The sequence below is a fragment of the Bombina bombina genome, chromosome 1 (genome assembly GCF_027579735.1).
Source record: "Bombina bombina isolate aBomBom1 chromosome 1, aBomBom1.pri, whole genome shotgun sequence".
NCBI lineage: Eukaryota > Metazoa > Chordata > Amphibia > Anura > Bombinatoridae > Bombina > Bombina bombina.
Genome location: NC_069499.1, coordinates 1,243,372,325 through 1,243,388,811, shown reverse-complemented (window position 1 = coordinate 1,243,388,811; position 16,487 = coordinate 1,243,372,325).

Sequence of the window (16,487 nt, the reverse complement as noted above, 5' to 3'; positions counted from 1 at the left end):
TGGCACATCATCAACACAGATGAACGCTTACCCTTTAAGAATACCATCCATCTGAGGGTTGGTTATAAATGTTCAAGATCTTTGAGGGACTACTTGATGCATCCTGACAATGTCCAAAGTTATACCAACAAGACTTGGTTAGGGAAGCCTAAACATGGTTGTTTTAAGTGTATGGGTTGCACTACCTGTAATGGGTTGGTACAAACCACCCATTTTGTCCACACATGGCACAACAAATGCTATGCCATTAAGCACAGAGTCACATGTACTACCAAGTTTATAGTGTACATGCTGCATTGTTTCTGTGGCAGATATTACATTGGCAAAACGAATGATGATCTACGCACCCGTATGGCCAATCACAGGGCATCCATACATGCTGCCCTAGCCACTGGTGAAAGTGATCAGCCAGTGGCTAGACACTTTTTGTCTGCCAAACATACTGTGGCCGATTTGCAATACATGATCATTGATCACGTCCCTCCCTTACTGAGAGGGGGTAATAGGGCCACATTGTTGTTGCAAAAAGAGACCAGGTGGATTTACACCTTGGATACTTTAATACCTAGGGGCCTTAATACCCATTTTGATATTCAATGTTTCTTGTAATGATCCTCTTTGTACATATTTTACACGTAATTGTATATTGTGTAGCACAGCTAGCCATAGATTCATACTAATCTGATAGTTATACTCTGAGTCTGTCAGTTATTAGATTTTACGGGGATGATTAAGATTGTATTCATAATTTGTATGTCTTTTTGACATATTCCCACCTAGTTAAAGCAATTTTTGTGGTAGGTAGGTTTCATTTGTCTCCCTGGTCAAATTAATTATGTCCTGTTACAGGGTATGGATTTCATAATTACACTTGATATTCATTACTTGCCTGTTTTCTTGTAAGTAACATCTTACTTATTCCCCTCAGTAGTTAAGATATAATATTTATTTGTAGCCCATTTTTGTTTTTGCTAAGTTTTGTTACATATTGTGAAGACAAGTTATTTATCACATTTATCAGGGCTACTTAGGTTACATTTTTGTTTTTTTGTTTATATGAACATTTTTACATTCTAATTTCAGGCATTTTCCATTTTTAACTTTGCTTTTAGTTGTTTTTCCCAATGCAGCCACCATAGTTATCTCTGAGCATGCTCAGTTGCGCAGATGAAAAGCTGCAGATGTTTAGCATTCATAGTACATTGTGGAGGGTATTTAAGGGGAGTAAGTTGCACTATTTTTGTTATCTGTCTGAGGAAGGGGCTTACTACCCCGAAACGTCACAGTTCAATTAAAGAAGTTTGTGTTTTCACAGCGGAGAGTGCGGGACCTGTTTATTTCATTTGTTTACTTTTCCTACCCAGAGCACCCCGGAAGTTGGAAGTTTATTGTGTGTGCAGATCCCCTGCTTGATGTTTTCATATATATATATATATATATATATATATATATATATATATATATATATATATATATATATATATATATATATATATATATATATAAAATAATTTATCTCAAGAAAAGATGGTAGAATATCAAATTCTCTACTTTGTGTCTCTCTGTCCTAGATCAGCCATCTTTTAGCAGGAGGAGATAGAACCTGTTTCACCCCCTTTATGCTATTCTATGGCATTAATAGGCTAAATGAAAGTATTTTAAAACTAGGCCAAAAGCCATGCCTAGACTACAAACATGTATCAGGGGGGAAAAGATTTCTTACATGAATTAGGCCTGGTATTTTAAACAGTTTACTTTAAAAAGTAGCTATGGGAATATTCCAGGGATAAGCTACTACACAGCTACTACAAGTATTTGTGAATGTAAAATAACGATGACATAAGTCTAGTTTTATGTTCCATATACTGAAAAATAAACAATTTAGCTTTTATGGTTGTGGAGTAACTCACTATATCCATATAACAGAGCAGTAGAAGCTGGTTTTTATCAACTAGTGAGTATTCTTTCCCCAGCGTTTCCACATTCAGTTTAAACAGCTTTATATTAACCTTTTTATTAAAAATAAAATACTAACCAGTTTAAATAGTGCTCTGTAATATGACTGTTTTTTTTTTTGGCATTTTGATATCTTTTTCATTTAGGGCATCCTACACCTGTACACTTTCAGGAAGTAACTTTGGCTAAATCCTTTGAAGGAAATGTAATCATATCCCATTGAATTAAACATACCAGTCCTGTTTGTAGTCTTTACTAGTAGGATTACCTTGTTCTGTATATCCTGTAAATGTTTATCTGTAAAGAGTCCTATCCTGCCCTGTCCTGTCTGGCTTGTCAAAAACCTGAGTGACACCCGGCAGTATCAATATAAATAAATATGCCTACTTACACTGTAGGTGGGATTACTCAGTCTTTGAAGTTGGGTGGTCATACGCACTAAATAGAGAATATAGGTTATTGATTAGGGTCATTAAGGTGTCTATAGTGTCTGACATGTGCTGCTTGTGCTGTGTCATTTGTAATAATGTTAATATGCCACCTGTGCCATCTGCAGGATGCCAGAATGGCTTCCAAATAATGACAATAGACAAAGAGAAAAGCTGTGCAGACTCAATTATTCCCATCTCCTCTACAATATATTCCTTTAATACTTGGCTATAAATTTAATATCAAGATGGCTACACTTTCCAGCAGAATATGTAGGTCTGCTCTTATTTTGACTCTCATACATGCTTTGTAAATGCGTACCCCTCGTGAAAAAAAATCCCCCCCCCCATTTAATTTGTTCTGGAGCCGACCCTTATGGTAGGCCACAATCAGGGTTTAAACATATAAATTTGTTTATAGATATAGAGTCAATAGTGATAAAATTAAATTCCCTAACAAATGAGAGGATATTATATTTTCACTAAAATGGCCCTTTAATTAAAAGACAGACTAATGCTCCCATTTTATTGAAATTCTGAAACTAAACTCTTTGCACAAACAACAGTGACTAATTTCAAAATTGACATTCAAAGGAAATTAAACAAAACTGAAATTCACAGTAATAAAGCATTGAAGATTCACATATGAACTTAGTAATCATGCCTTTGCACACATGCTTCTAATAATAATTGTTACAGATTTCATAACTCTTTCAATGTATTTGTCCCTTGAAGTCTGGCAAGAGTCTGAGAAAGAAGCAGAGGTTTCAGTTTATATTTAAGACTTTACTACTCCCGCAAAGGAATTAAACACAAAATTGAAGTCACGTTTGCAAGCCACATAGAACACGGATGTTGATTAGTGGGTAGTGCAAATTTCACTCCTGATTGGCTCAGGAGCATTTGAATGTTTCATATTTGCATAGTGTATTTTAGCTATGGAGCACTGTATTGTAAATGATCTGCATACAAAATAAATGTTTCATATTTTCTTTAAATATCTTTTCTCCAACATAGGTGTGTCCGGTCCACGGCGTCATCCTTACTTGTGGGATATTCTCCTCCCCAACAGGAAATGGCAAAGAGCCCAGCAAAGCTGGTCACATGATCCCTCCTAGGCTCCGCCTACCCCAGTCATTCTCTTTGCCGTTGTACAGGCAACATCTCCACGGAGATGGCTTAGAGTTTTTTAGTGTTTAACTGTAGTTTTTATTATTCAATCAAGAGTTTGTTATTTTAAAATAGTGCTGGTATGTACTATTTACTCAGAAACAGAAAAGAGATGAAGATTTCTGTTTGTAAGAGGAAAATGATTTTAGCAACCGTTACTAAAATCGATGGCTGTTCCACACAGGACTGTTGAGAGGAATTAACTTCAGTTGAGGGAACAGTGAGCAGAATTTTACTGCTTGAGGTATGACACATTCTAACAAGACGATGTAATGCTGGAAGCTGTCATTTTCCCTATGGGATCCGGTAAGCCATTTTTATTACAGACAATAAATAAGGGCTTCACAAGGGCTTTTTAAGACTGTAGACATTTTCTGGGCTAAATCGATTCATATAATAAACATATTTAGCCTTGAGGAATCATTTTAATCTGGGTATTTTGTAAAATAATATCGGCAGGCATTGTTTTGGACACCTTATTCTCTAGGGGCTTTCCCTAATCATAGGCAGAGTCTCATTTTCGCGCCGGTATTGCGCACTTGTTTTTGAGAAGCATGACATGCAGTCGCATGTGTGAGGAGCTCTGATACATAGAAAAGACTTTCTGAAGGCGTCATTTGGTATCGTATTCCCCTTTGGGCTTGGTTGGGTCTCAGCAAAGCAGATACCAGGGACTGTAAAGGGGTTAAAGATAAAAACGGCTCCGGTTCCGTTATTTTAAGGGTTAAAGCTTCCAAATTTGGTGTGCAATACTTTTAAGGCTTTAAGACACTGTGGTGAAATTTTGGTGAATTTTGAACAATTCCTTCATACTTTTTCGCAATTGCAGTAATAAAGTGTGTTCAGTTTAAAATTTAAAGTGACAGTAACGGTTTTATTTTAAAACGTTTTTTGTACTTTGTTATCAAGTTTATGCCTGTTTAACATGTCTGAACTACCAGATAGACTGTGTCTGAATGTGGGGAAGCCAAGGTTCCTTCTCATTTAAATAGATGTGATTTATGTGACACAAAATTTAGAGAAAATGATGCCCAAGATGATTCCTCAAGTGAGGGGAGTAAGCATGGTACTGCATCATCCCCTCCTTCGTCTACACCAGTCTTGCCCACTCAGGAGGCCCCTAGTACATCTAGCGCGCCAATACTCCTTACTATGCAACAATTAACGGCTGTAATGGATAATTCTATCAAAAACATTTTAGCCAAAATGCCCACTTATCAGCGTAAGCGCGACTGCTCTGTTTTAGATAATATTGAAGAGCATGAGGACGCTGATGATATTGTTTCTGAAGGGCCCCTACACCAGTCTGAGGGGGCCAGGGAGGTTTTGTCTGAGGGAGAAATTTCAGATTCAGGGAAAATTTCTCAACAAGCTGAACCTGATGTGATTACATTTAAATTTAAGTTGGAACATCTCCGCGCTCTGCTTAAGGAGGTGTTATCCACTCTGGATGATTGTGAGAATTTGATCATCCCAGAGAAACTATGTAAAATGGACAAGTTCCTAGAGGTCCCGGGGCCCCCAGAAGCTTTTCCTATACCCAAGCGGGTGGCGGACATTGTAAATAAAGAATGGGAAAGGCCCGGTATACCTTTCGTCCCTCCCCCCATATTTAAAAAATTGTTTCCTATGGTCGACCCCAGAAAGGACTTATGGCAGACAGTCCCCAAGGTCGAGGGGGCGGTTTCTACTTTAAACAAACGCACCACTATACCCATAGAAGATAGTTGTGCTTTCAAAGATCCTATGGATAAAAAATTAGAAGGTTTGCTTAAAAAGATGTTTGTTCAGCAAGGTTACCTTCTACAACCAATTTCATGCATTGTCCCTGTCACTACAGCCGCGTGTTTCTGGTTCGATGAGCTAGAAAAGGCGATCACTAGTGATTCTCCTCCTTATGAGGAGATTATGGACAGAATCCGTGCTCTCAAATTGGCTAATTCTTTCACCCTAGACGCCACTTTGCAATTGGCTAGGTTAGCGGCGAAAAATTCTGGGTTTGCTATTGTGGCGCGCAGAGCGCTTTGGTTGAAATCTTGGTCAGCGGATGCGTCTTCCAAGAACAAATTGCTTAACATTCCTTTCAAGGGGAAAACGCTGTTTGGCCCTGACTTGAAAGAGATTATCTCTGATATCACTGGGGGTAAGGGCCACGCCCTTCCTCAGGATAGGTCTTTCAAGGCCAAAAATAAACCTAATTTTCGTCCCTTTCGTAGAAACGGACCAGCCCCAAGTGCTACGTCCTCTAAGCAAGAGGGTAATACTTCTCAAGCCAAGCCAGCCTGGAGACCAATGCAAGGCTGGAACAAGGGAAAGCAGGCCAAGAAACCTGCCACTGCTACTAAGACTGCATGAAATGTTGGCCCCCGATCCGGGACCGGATCTGGTGGGGGGCAGACTCTCTCTCTTCGCTCAGGCTTGGGCAAGAGATGTTCTGGATCCTTGGGCACTAGAAATAGTCTCCCAAGGTTATCTTCTGGAATTCAAGGGGCTTCCCCCAAGGGGGAGGTTCCACAGGTCTCAATTGTCTTCAGACCACATAAAAAAACAGGCATTCTTACATTGTGTAGAAGACCTGTTAAAAATGGGAGTGATTCATCCTGTTCCATTAGGGGAACAAGGGATGGGGTTCTACTCCAATCTGTTCGTAGTTCCCAAAAAAGAGGGAACGTTCAGACCAATCTTAGATCTCAAGATCCTAAACAAGTTTCTCAAGGTTCCATCGTTCAAAATGGAAACCATTCGAACAATTCTTCCTTCCATCCAGGAAGGTCAATTCATGACCACGGTGGATTTAAAGGATGCGTATCTACATATTCCTATCCACAAGGAACATCATCGGTTCCTAAGGTTCGCATTCCTGGACAAGCATTACCAGTTCGTGGCACTTCCTTTCGGATTAGCCACTGCTCCAAGGATTTTCACAAAGGTACTAGGGTCCCTTCTAGCGGTGCTAAGACCAAGGGGCATTGCAGTAGTACCTTACTTGGACGACATTCTGATTCAAGCGTCGTCCCTTCCTCAAGCAAAGGCTCACACGGACATAGTCCTGGCCTTTCTCAGATCTCACGGATGGAAAGTGAACGTAGAAAAGAGTTCTCTATCTCCGTCAACAAGGGTTCCCTTCTTGGGAACAATAATAGACTCCTTAGAAATGAGGATTTTTCTGACAGAGGCCAGAAAAACAAAACTTCTAAACTCTTGTCAAATACTTCATTCCGTTCCTCTTCCTTCCATAGCGCAGTGCATGGAAGTAATAGGTTTGATGGTAGCATCAATGGACATAGTTCCTTTTGCGCGCATTCATCTAAGACCATTACAACTGTGCATGCTCAGTCAGTGGAGGGGACTATACAGACTTGTCTCCGACGATACAAGTAAATCAGAGGACCAGAGATTCACTCCGTTGGTGGCTGTCCCTGGACAACCTGTCACAAGGGATGAACTTCCGCAGGCCAGAGTGGGTCATTGTCACGACCGACGCCAGTCTGATGGGCTGGGGCGCGGTCTGGGGACCCCTGAAAGCTCAGGGTCTTTGGTCTCGGGAAGAATCTCTTCTACCGATAAATATTCTGGAACTGAGAGCGATACTCAATGCTCTCAAGGCTTGGCCTCAGCTAGCAAAGGCCAAGTTCATACGGTTTCAATCAGACAACATGACGACTGTTGCGTACATCAACCATCAGGGGGGAACAAGGAGTTCCCTGGCGATGGAAGAAGTGACCAAAATCATTCAATGGGCGGAGACTCACTCCTGCCACCTGTCTGCAATCCACATCCCAGGAGTGGAAAATTGGGAAGCGGATTTTCTGAGTCGTCAGACATTACATCCGGGGGAGTGGGAACTCCATCCGGAAATTTTTGCCCAAATTACTCAACTGTGGGGCATTCCAGACATGGATCTGATGGCCTCTCGTCAGAACTTCAAGGTTCCTTGCTACGGGTCCAGATCCAGGGATCCCAAGGCGACTCTAGTAGATGCACTAGTAGCACCTTGGACCTTCAAACTAGCTTATGTATTCCCGCCGTTTCCTCTCATCCCCAGGCTGGTAGCCAGGATCAATCAGGAGAGGGCATCGGTGATCTTGATAGCTCCTGCGTGGCCACGCAGGACTTGGTATGCAGATCTGGTGAATATGTCATCGGCTCCACCATGGAAGCTACCTTTGAGACGAGACCTTCTTGTTCAAGGTCCGTTCGAACATCCGAATCTGGTCTCACTCCAACTGACTGCTTGGAGATTGAACGCTTGATCTTATCAAAGCGAGGGTTCTCAGATTCTGTTATTGATACTCTTGTTCAGGCCAGAAAGCCTGTAACTAGAAAAATTTACCACAAAATATGGAAAAAATATATCTGTTGGTGTGAATCTAAAGGATTCCCTTGGGACAAGGTAAAAATTCCTAAGATTCTATCCTTTCTTCAAGAAGGATTGGAGAAAGGATTATCTGCAAGTTCCTTGAAGGGACAGATTTCTGCCTTGTCTGTGTTACTTCACAAAAAGTTGGCAGCTGTGCCAGATGTTCAAGCCTTTGTTCAGGCTCTGGTTAGAATCAAGCCTGTTTACAAACCTTTGACTCCTCCTTGGAGTCTCAACTTAGTTCTTTCAGTTCTTCAGGGGGTTCTGTTTGAACCCTTACATTCCGTTGATATTAAGTTATTATCTTGGAAAGTTTTGTTATTGGTTGCAATTTCTTCTGCTAGAAGAGTTTCAGAATTATCTGCTCTGCAGTGTTCTCCTCCTTATCTGGTGTTCCATGCAGATAAGGTGGTTTTACGTACTAAACCTGGTTTTCTTCCGAAAGTTGTTTCTAACAAAAACATTAACCAGGAGATAGTCGTGCCTTCTTTGTGTCCGAATCCAGTTTCAAAGAAGGAACGTTTGTTGCACAATTTGGATGTTGTTCGCGCTCTAAAATTCTATTTAGATGCTACAAAGGATTTTAGACAAACATCTTCCTTGTTTGTTGTTTACTCTGGTAAAAGGAGAGGTCAAAAAGCAACTTCTACCTCTCTCTCTTTTTGGATTAAAAGCATCATCAGATTGGCTTATGAGACTGCCGGACGGCAGCCTCCTGAAAGAATCACAGCTCATTCCACTAGGGCTGTGGCTTCCACATGGGCCTTCAAGAACGAGGCTTCTGTTGATCAGATATGTCGGGCAGCGACTTGGTCTTCACTGCACACTTTTACCAAATTTTACAAGTTTGATACTTTTGCTTCTTCTGAGGCTATTTTTGGGAGAAAGGTTTTGCAAGCCGTGGTGCCTTCCATTTAGGTGACCTGATTTGCTCCCTCCCTTCATCCGTGTCCTAAAGCTTTGGTATTGGTTCCCACAAGTAAGGATGACGCCGTGGACCGGACACACCTATGTTGGAGAAAACAGAATTTATGTTTACCTTATAAATTACTTTCTCCAACGGTGTGTCCGGTCCACGGCCCGCCCTGGTTTTTTAATCAGGTCTGATAATTTATTTTCTTTAACTACAGTCACCACGGTATCATATGGTTTCTCCTATGCAAATATTCCTCCTTTACGTCGGTCGAATGACTGGGGTAGGCGGAGCCTAGGAGGGATCATGTGACCAGCTTTGCTGGGCTCTTTGCCATTTCCTGTTGGGGAGGAGAATATCCCACAAGTAAGGATGACGCCGTGGACCGGACACACCGTTGGAGAAAGTAATTTATCAGGTAAACATAAATTCTGTTTTTATTAATGTTTCAACACTATAGGTTAACAAAAAAAAAATGTAGCATTTGCTTTTTCAGCACACCACGCAGGGTGTCATTCAAAAAGGAAAAAAAAAAAAAAACGTAAGCAAATGATATACTCCAATCTTTATACAGGTACAGCAAAAATCAGGTAAATAAAGTACAAAATACAAATACAAAACTAGTCAGATAGATCCTTAATTGACAGTTTTTTAAAAAAAAAAAAAAAAAAAAAAAGACCACTAAAAGGGAATTTCTGTAAAGGACTAATACCTGTAATTTCTACTTATACACTGTTGGGGTGTTTTTAAGTAGAAAAAAACAAACAAGACAAAACCAAACAGAACAGAATTAAACAAAATCAAACAAAGCAAAACAAAATAGAACAAAAAAAAAAAAAGAATCCTAACATCATTATACTTTTAGTATACTATTTGTCTCCAATGTAGAGGATAACATTTTGATAGGATAAGCTGCAAGAAGAGAGGAGAGGAATGAAAGGGTATGAGGATCTGCTTTTGAATAAAAAATGTTTCATATTTTCACTGTTTTGCAACTTACCTGATAAATTAATTTCTTTCATGGTGGCGAGAGTCCACAAGCTAGTTACTGATGGAATATACATTCCTACCAGGAGGGGTCAAAGTTTCTCAAACCTCAAATGCCTATAAATACACCTCCCACATCACCCATAACTCAGTTTAACGTAAAGACAAGTTAGTGAGGTAAGAAAAAGGAGATTCAAGAGTATCCAGTATAAAGGAATCAAAGTGACTTTATTAAGGATAAAATCCAAACTATACCAGCACGGTAACAGAGAGACAGCTGGCCCTACTAGTTTCGGCGGTGTGCCGTAATCTAAGACCTCAGGTCTTAGATTACGGCACACCGCCGAAACTAGTAGGGCCAGCTGTCTCTCTGTTACCGTGCTGGTATAGTTTGGATTTTATCCTTAATAAAGTCACTTTGATTCCTTTATACTGGATACTCTTGAATCTCCTTTTTCTTGCTTACATTTACGGACTACAAGGAGTCCGTTCACTTTCAAGAGCCCACAGAGCCTCCACTCCTATTGGTTTTTACCTGCCGTTCAGCATTCCTTTCCCCATGTGTTAGCTGAAGATTCGATCGGCGCCGGAGCAATTGGATTGGATAAGCCTCACACCCCCCCTTTCGGCATGTCCCGATGATGACGTCAGACGCCCAGAAGACTCGGATGGCGCTTAGAGGAAGGCACGTCTAGTGTATAATTCCGCACAGGAGCTGCGGTTCACCGGGATGACGAAACCTGTAACCTGGAAGCTGCCACAACGTCCAGAGTGAAACGTATAAGTAAAGCTGACCATCAGTTGGGTGAGTGCAGAGGCTTATACCCTTGTTTTGAATTGAACTTAAATGTGAATTTATTTCCACTTGCGCTGATTTATATGGACTTGTGCTTACCATGGGGATATGAAGATTATCACGTTATAACGGCAGGTATATGTTTTGGAGTATTTTTATATATAGCAACACTTTGAGTTACAGTGATTGTGAACCCTGGGGAATACTACTGTGTTTTTGCAAGTTAGTGAGGTGTATAAGGAGTAAAAGCATAAAAAAGAGGAACAGGATAAATAATGTGCTTTATACAAATAAAATAACCGCCAAAAAACGGGTGTGTCTCGTGGACTCTCATCATCATGAAAGAAATTTATTTATCTGGTAAGTTCTTACATAAATTATGTTTTCTTTCACATACCACAAGCTAGTTACTGATGAGATGTAATACCCAAGATGTGGAATTTCCATGAGTAACTATAGAGGGAGGGATAAAAAAAGAACAGCTATTTCCGCTGAGAAATTAAATCCAAAAAAAATAATTAAGCTTTCTTAAAAATTCAAAAAACTTTTATTTATTTTTTTATTTTTTTATTTGGGCCCAACAAAATGAATACAATACAAACAATGAGTTTGGTGCCACACAGGGCAAAATGGCATATAAATACATCACGTTTATACAACATATATATAACAGTCATTTAGTCAAAAACATAAATCTTTACCATCTTACATTCACTTTGTTGGAATATTTACCATTTTATATCTGCATAATATCAAGTCTATATATATATCAGAACAAAGAAAAAATAGCAAAAATGTAACCGACTTGGGTTGATATAGTAACAGGTTGATATAGTAACAAACAAAGAAAATTTGCCAGCAGAGCCCTGTAGTATTTCTAGCTGATACAATCTGTCTGAAATAAACATAAATATGTGGTTAGCACCTCAGGAAGCCAAAGCAAAACAAGACAAAAAAAAAAACAACACGAACACAGCCCCCCTCCCTTCCCACCACCTGGATTAATTTAGGTTTAGTTCCTTTTGTGTTCCTGCCCACAAAGTGTGACAAATCATTATGATAACTCTATTATTATTAGGCCCAGAATGTTGGGAAATGACCTGCATGAATGTTTTGGAGGACATATTCTGTCTTATTAAAAGACCGAACTAATTGGATTTGGGAATCCCTCGGCAGAAATTGAATTGAATGACTGAATGACTTTGAGCCATTTGGAAAAGAAGTACTTTAAACACTTATTCTCAAAATTTTGAATCGTGTATTGTTCTAATACAATTTGCCTAATAAATTCTTTTTTTTAAATAAGTAAATTTTTGGTGCATAACTCGCTTTCCAATTCTTTAGCAGTAGATTCCGTACTAATAAAATTATTGTGTTAATTAAATCCAAATTATGACCTGCTTCAGAGTAGGCGGCTAAAAAAAAGATGTGCTGCGAGGTGACGGCAAAATGTATACCAAGTACAATATTTATCCAAAAATTGATCTGCATCCATAACTGAACAATCTTGGGGCATATCCAGAAATAATGCAAGATATCTGCATGTTCATGGTTGCACTTAAGACAGTAGATTTGGTGTCTATACCATTTGGTTAACGTATCTGATGTGATGTAGATTTGATTAATTAAGTTTAAATGGGATTCTTGCCATTAGGCTGGAACCCAAGATTTATATATCAACTTAAAACTGTTTTGGATATTTTGTAACTCAATTTCAGGGAAAAACTTTGTCTATTTCGCTAAAATATCAACCCATTGGAGTGAGTCTGTGTGAGTATTTACTATGTTGTAAAACAGACATTTTTTTTAAAAGAAAAGTTTTTTATTGAGGTTTTGTACATTGACCTAGTATACCAGGTATTACAAAATGAAAACTTCACAAAGATAACATAATGAAACATCGTCTGACTTCGGGAACAAGTTTAGATGAATAATATCCTGTAAGTAGAGTATGTGAATTGGAACATATAATAACAAACAGTCAAGTGTCAAGAAATAGGATAAAACAAACATAAGTGGAACCTCATTTTTCTGATAGGGTATAGCATTAATGTAACTACTATATTTACCTCTCCTGGACCAGGTAGGTAAGTAATGTTATGTCCATTGGTAGTTACATGATGACCACTCTTGGGCCTTGTAAAAATCAGGAATTTCATCAGGCAAGAGCTGCCCTAAGTTGGGGAGGAGAGGGGAGGGGGCGGGCAATATAGTTATGGATACAACAGAATAAGAGGTCAGTGTAGGGCTCAAGTTAGAACTCTATTTCCTCTATCTTGAAGATGAGACTAATGTCTGGTCTGCTGGGCAGCAAATGGGAGTAATAGCTCACCCCTAAGGACCAAGAAGTAGAGTTATCAGGGTCTATACTGGTTATATCAGCTACTCATACAATTATAAAAGGGCCATGAACAAACAGAATAGTGATACATCATGTGTAAAAGGAGATAAGCCAACAAATATTAATAACCCTTTATGTATGAGGTAATGAGTGAGCCCAATATCCAAACTGCCCCTTTTTATATGTACATGCTAGGCGAGCAACTGAGTGGGTATGCTAAGCTGAGAGATAAATATGTTCTTCCATGCCTCACAATAAATAATGCACAATATCAATAATTAACAGAATAGAATATCCAGCAAGTGGAGCTTATAACTTGTAGACCCATAGATGCAAATTCGTTTTAAGGATCATGTCATCTCAAATTAAGTGGCTACATGTAGAGTGATTGAAGAATAAACCCTTTCATCAAAAACAACATGGGAACAACAGTGCTATTACGTGAGCTATAATGCAATGAGAATGTAATCAGGGACTTATGTAAGCAAATAGGTTTCAAAGAGTCATGTCCTATGCAGGTGTTCCTTATTAAGAGTGTTGTCCTGGTTGCCTAACATAATTTGAATACAGCTAAAGAAATATAAATAGTGCCCAGACAAAATGTCTGTGAGTGAATATGTAGGTTAGCCTCAGCAGCATAGCTGAATTTTATGATTAGGGATCTGGCATCAGTCCGGGTATATAGGGTCTGACAAAATATACAACATTTAAACTGTTCATAAAGTGAAACTTAGTAAGTACACTAATCTAAAACTCTAAAAGTACTTGGGGTTGAATGAATGTTTCTACATATTTTCATAAATGGCCTCTCAGCTCCGGTATAAATATGTCACCGTACTTCACAATGTGTAGCAAATATAATTCTCAAGTAAAGTACAATAGAATGACAGTTAACAATATGAGTAAGGTAAGTACAAAGAGCTATGACTTAAAGCACATTATCTCAGAGATCTATATTCAATCTGAAGTTTCAAACTATAGAGATCTCATAGGATTAGTTTTGCCCTACATTCCCTATTTCAGGTCTTAGGTGCTCATAAGTCTTAGTTTGAGGGTTATATGAGTACCATAAAATACATCAACAAAAATACCTAATGCCTTCAGTAAGTTCAGTGCCATTGTAAGTCATATGATATTGTAGGCTATTGAACCTACCTAAGAAAAAGTATATATCTCTCCCTTCCTCAGTTCTTAAATATCAAGTAGTAGGGTAAAATCAGGAAGAATATGGAACAATACCATTATATCAGTTAGGTTATAATAAAATAAAGCAGCAAATATGTTAATAAATCTGAGCTCAAGGGTTGTGTGAGCAGTACAAAATATATTATCAGACATTTAAAATATCCTCATTGTACAGTAATGGTTTCAGGCCTATGGTGTTGTGGGTTTAGATACCCTTATCTTTAAATTTTTATGAGCAGGTACTGAGGGCACAAGGGCATTAGCATTGAAACACACTAATTCTGCCTGAAAATTATACATGTCACATATGAGCATATGTTAAACGAGGTCCCAGCTATAACCTTTTAGGGGGTATAAATCAGAGCCCTGATGATGTCTCCTTTCAACTCCATACTGAGACATGGTACAAAACTGTTATATCAAGTGAGTTATAGTAAAATAGAAGCACATGTATGCTAATAAAACTTAACTTTAGAGAAATATGAGGGGGACTGAGTATAACACCAGAGATATGTAACATCTACATTAGGATCAGTGATAATTTAAGTCCTAAGGTGTAGAGGTGTCTCTAAGTTTAAAGGAGCCGTTGCTGTGAGCAAAAGGGAACGTTGTAGGGATTGTTAACACAGTCTCTGACATTCCTAGCCGCAATTTAAATGTTTAGCCGATACCAGTTCTCATCATGTACTTGCCACGGAGGTCAGATAGGTCAGATAGGAGCCCTCTCAGGGGCCAGCAGATTGCAGAGTGAGTAGACCTTAATCTGATCGCTATAGCCAAGAGAGTGGTGCTTACGATCCTGAGACCTAAACCCCCACCATGAGACCTTCCATCCGTACAGGGTTAGAGGTGCGCTTCGTTGAAGCTACGTACACTGGCATTTAGTTAGCAGTTCCATATGGAGTGGAGACTGACGTGTCGCTGGATGGAGATATTGTGTGTCGGCCCCAAGCCCCGCCTCCATTCAGCCGCTTCGGAGCCAGGCCCAGGGTAACAACTGAGATGTCAGGGATAGGATCAGGATAGCTCTCTAGGCTAGGAAGAGCTCTATCATGAGGGTCCGTGCTGGAAGGCAGCACCACCATTTTAGGTGGGTCATATTTTGCGGCTTTTCATGGGCGAGTCTTGGCCATGCCCCCGGCAGCCGGACATTTGGCCGACACGCAAGTGGCTGTCAGATAACATGAAATAGATAGATAGATTTGATAGATATATAGATAGATACATAGATTAGATAGATAGATAAATGACCACCTCATTTTCCACTTCTTGATTAGAGGTTGAACACTGCTGATTTGCATTCTCAATTCCTTGGATATCTTTTTACAACCCTTTCCTGTTTTATACAGTTCAACTACATTTTTCCCACAGATCCTTTGACAATTCTTTTTCTTTACCCATGACATGAAAGATGCAAGGGTCTGTCAAGAGTCCAGAAACTTATTGATCTTTTATACACACACTAATTACAAGCAAACAGATCACAGGTGAGGATGCTTACCTTTAATAGCCATTCAAACCCCTTTGTGTCAACTTGTGTGCATGTTATCAGGCCAAAATCACCAGGGTATGTAAACTTTTGATCAGGGTCATTTGGGTAGTTTCTGTTGTCATTATGCTTTAAAAAGAGTAAACACAGTTTATTGATAATAAATGGCTTCAGTCAAACACTAACCATGAGTGAAAGAAAAGTTTTTGTGTTATCATTCAAATTCTCTGAAAAATGGCCGAGAAATCATAAATTCTGCCAGGGTATGTAAACTTATGAGCACAACTGTATATAGTGTCTGAGTTGCAAAAAGGCAAAAAAATCCTTTTGCGACAATTGGAAATGATTCAAAATATTATGGAAAGTGTTTTCATCTGAGATAAGTTGTTTAACCTGTGTTAAACCTTTGTTCTTCCATTCTTTGAGGATAAGATAATTAATATCAGGAATAAATTCTGAATTACCGACAATTGGGAGAAATTTTGTACAGAGTGGGTTTAAATTAATCTCATTACAGTATTTTTGCCATGCGATAATTACATTTTTCAGGGTTATCAAGCAAGACACTGGAGTCCACATGAAACTAAGTATGGTTGGTTAAGGGTTAACTTTTTTAAGTATTCTCAACATTGATGTGTAATTAATTAAGGTAATCAAGTGTTGTTGTTCTTTTTAAATAGAGATGTCAGTGGAGATCTTAATAAGCAGTGAGCAAGTGTGGTAGCCCCACAGGAAACGTCTGCTCGTGTGTATCTCCACTGAAAACCCTTATCTGACATTATGGGCTGCGAGCCCTGCTTTTTCTGCTTTTAACTTGTCTCACTTAATAAAGGTAAATCACATTTTTATGGAAAAAAAAACC